The sequence below is a fragment of the Capra hircus genome, chromosome 2, assembly GCF_001704415.2.
Source record: "Capra hircus breed San Clemente chromosome 2, ASM170441v1, whole genome shotgun sequence".
Classification (NCBI taxonomy): Eukaryota; Metazoa; Chordata; class Mammalia; order Artiodactyla; family Bovidae; genus Capra; species Capra hircus.
In genome coordinates, this window is record NC_030809.1 from 65209726 (window position 1) to 65213847 (window position 4122).

Here is a 4122-nt window from a genome sequence, read left to right on the forward strand (position 1 = left end):
CATTTTTAAAAGGGAGTTGATATAAACATTAAGTAAACATTAGTACAAGTGCTATAAGGGCATGCAAATATCAGGATACGTCTAGAAGAATCTTGCCCTGCTCTCCTGTCACCTTTCCTTTCCAGGACAATTGGCCTGGGGCTAGCCTGCCCCCATCATTTCAGGATTTATCCTCCAGTCACTGGATTTCCTTGTTTCTCTCTCAGTGAAGGGAGTTGTCATCACCTGGCAGTTGGGAGGGAGGTGGTCCATTCATGGAGGACATCTCCTAGCTACCCAGATCTGTTCTCTGATAGCCCAGCTAGGTCAGATGTTTGCTTCCCCCATGACAAGGATGACCTCAGAGATGGGAGGGTTTTCCCTTGCCCCTCATCCCCATCCTTGGTCTGGGCTCTGAAAACACTGCAGAGAGATGATCCTGGGCTGGGGGAGATGGTTACAGTTCCTGGACCAGATCTCACAGGGCTGAGGGTATGCAAAGATGACTTATCACAGCAGGAAAGGAAACTGGTGGAGCAAGGACCATACCTATCTAAGATCATCACTCTAAAAACAACTTTTTTCATTTTCCCCATCTTATCTGCTCTTGTTCACATGCACGTCTTTAAAGAGTTTTAATTCATTATACACCATTTTGTATTCTGTTTACCCCCCAGCCTCAAGCCGACCATGTGGGTGTGTGCTAAGTCACTTCAGTTGTGTCTGACTCTTTGCAACCCCATGGACTGTAGCCTGCCAGGCTCCTTTGTCCATGGGATTCTCCAGGCAGGAATACTGGAGTGAGTTGCTCTGCCCTCCTCAGGGGATCTTCCAACTCTGGGATTGAGTCTGTGTCTATCGTCGTCTCCTGCATTGGCAGGTTCTTTACCACTAGTGCCACCTGGGAAGCCCCAGAGCAGACCTCACCCCAGCCCTTCACCAGGCTGCTCTGTCATTTTTGTGATGACCATTGTGATCTTGCACAGGGCTCCCTCCAGTGGGTCTTCAATCATGGACTAAATCTCCCTGGATAACAACACTAAGATGGCTCCAGTGTTTCATAATTATATAAAAGATCGCAAGGAACTGCTTTAACAAATGTCACTTTAAAAATATTTTCAACCATTTTTTAGGGTAATTATTTGCAGCCCCTCTTATTACTTCATTCTCAGCCCCTCTTGATTTTCCTTGCCTCTTTTCTGGAAATTTCCACCCCTTTCCCCCTCCCCAACAGCCCTCTCTCTTCTTCCTGCCTGTCCTGTCTCCTGCTCCCCTATCCACATGGCTCGAGGAAAAACAAAACAAAACTGGATATGGAGTCAGAAGAGATGAATCCAAGGTAGGATTTGTCACTTTCCAGTTGTGTAACCCCCAGGCAAGTCACTTGATCTTCCTAGCTCTTGTTTTATTTCTATCTCTAAGCATAAGAAAAACAGAGGCTGAGCACAGAGAAATTCTAGGGCAGTGAAATTATTCTGTCTTTACTCTGATGGTGGATAATAGGCATTATCGGTTTGTCCAAACCCATAAGATGTACAATACCAAGACTGCATCTTCACGTAAACCATGGACTTTGGATGATAATGATGTGTCAGTGTAGGTTCATCATTGGTAAGAAGCACACAACTCTGGTGCAGGATGTTGCTAATGGGGGAAGCTGTGTACATGTGGGGCAGGGGCACACGAGAAACCTCTGTACCTTTCTCTCAATTTTACTGGGAACCTAAAACTGCTCTAAAAATTAAAGTCTTAAAAAATATGTAAGAAAGCGGCTTCCCTGGTGGCTCAGTAGTAAAGAATCCACCTGCCAGTGCCAGAACTGGGTTTGACCCCTGTCGCAGGAAGAGCCCACATGCTACAGAGCAACGAAGCCCCTGTCCCACAACTATTGGGCCTGCATTCTAGAGCCGGTGCTCCACAACAAGAGAAGCCACCACAGTGAGAAGCCTGCACACTGCAACTAGAGAAAAGCCTGCACAGCTTCCAAGATCCAGAGCAGACAAAATGAGCAAGGAGATCAAACTAGTCAATCCTAAAGGAAATCAACCCTGAATATTCACTGGAAAGACTGATCTTGAAGCTGAAGCGCCAGCACTTTGGACACCTGATTCAAATAACTGACTCATTAGAAAAGACCCTGATGCTAGGAAAGATAGAAGGCAGGAGGAGAAGAGATGACAGAGGTCAAGATGGTTGGATGGCATCACCGATTCAATGGACATGAGTTTGAGCAAGCTCTGGAGATGGTCATGGAAGTGTGGTGTGCTGCAGTCCATGGGGTTGCAAAGAATCAGATATGACTGAGCACCTAAACAATAACAGCAAAATAAATAAAATTATTAAAAAATATGTACGATGGTCCTCTGATCCCAGTCAGTGGATCTCAGCAGTCATGGCCAACCACATTGTGCTCTACACTGGCACGAAGATGCCCATCTTGGGGCTGGGCACCTGGAAGTCCCTTCCAGGCAAAGTGATGGAGGCTGTGAAGGTGGTGGTTGATCTTGGGTGCCATCACATTGACTGTGCCCACATGTACCAGAACGAGAACAGGTGAGGTTGGCCCTCCAGGTGAAGCTCCAGTTGAAGGTCATGAAGTGCGAGGACTTTTCATTGTTAGCAAGCTGTGGTGCATGTTTCACAATAAGGACCTTGTGAAAGGTGCCTGCCAGAAGCTGAAGCGGGACTACCTGGACCTCTGCCTCATCCACTGGCCCATGGGCTTCAAGCCTGGGAGAGACTCTTCCCATTGGATGAGGACTGCAATGTGATTCCCAGTGAGAAAGATTTCGTGGATACCTGGACAGCCATGGAAGAGCTGGTGGACAAAGGGCTGGTGAAAGCTATTGGAGTCTCCAACTTTAACCATCTCCAAGTGGAGAAGATCTTAAACAAACTTGGCTTAAAATACAAGCCGGTGGTTAACCAGATCAAGGGCCCCCCCATACCTCACTCAGGAGAAGTTAATCCAGTCTTGCAACTCCAAAGGCATTGTGGTGACTGCCTACAGTCCCCTAGGCTCTCCCAACAGGCCCTCGGGCCAAGCCGGAAGACCCTTCCATACTGGAGGATCCCAGGATCAAAGCCACTGCCAGGTGCTGATCTGATTCCCCATGCAGAGGAACTTGATCTTGATCCCCAAGTTGGTGACATGCATTGCTGAGAACTTCCAGATCTTTGACTTTGAACTGACCAAGGAGGATATGACCACCTTGCTCAGCTACAACAGGGACTGGAGGGCCTGTGCCTTGGTGAGCTGTGCCTCCCACAGGGATTATCCCTTTCACGAGGAGTTTTGAAGGAGTTTTGAAGCTGTGGGCACCTGCCCTTGCCCAAGTGACCTGCTGTCTCCCATCTCACTCTTCTTCTGTGTAGGGTAATTTGGCCGTGTCCCTCAGTGGTGGGTCAGCAACTTCCAGACAAACCAGAGAGGGCTCAGCCAGCTTGGTGTTGGGTCCAAAGAGCAGAATCAGTAGACTGGAAGTCTCTATAGTTTTCTTTTGCCCTTCTTGTCCAGTTGGGGAATACGCAACCCAAATACTAATTTAGAAAAGAGTATTTGGATTATGTGTGCTGTGAAAGTGTTGCATTCAATATGCCAGCAAATTTGGAAAACTCAGCAGTGGCCACAGGACTGGAAAAGGTCAGTTTTCATTCCAATGCCAAGGAAAGCCAATGCCAAAGAATGCTCAAACTACCGCATAATTGCACTCATCTCACATGCTAGCAAAGTAATGCTCAAAATTCTCCAAGCCAGGCTTCGGCAATTCATGAACTGTGAATTTCCAGATGTTCAAGCTGGTTTTAGAAAAGGCAGAGGAACCAGAGATCAAATTGCCAACATCTTCTGGATCATCGAAAAAGCAAGAGAGTTCCAGAAAAACATCTATTTCTGCTTTCTTGACTATGCCAAAGCCTTTGACTGTGTGGATCACAATAAACTGTGGAAAATTCTGAAAGGGACTGGCATACCAGGCCACCTGACCTGCCTTTTAGGAAATCTGTATGCAGGTCAAGAAGCTACAGTTAGAACTGGACAGGAACAATAGACTGGTTCCAAATAGGAAAAGGAGTATGTCAAGGCTGTGTATTGTCACCCTGCTTATTTAACGTCTATGCAGAGTACATCATGAGAAATTCTGG

General features: G+C 46.9%; 1 pseudogene; it reads left to right on the plus strand.

The window, feature by feature from the left end:
• LOC102181727 lies at positions 2372-3278 on the plus strand (annotated as a pseudogene).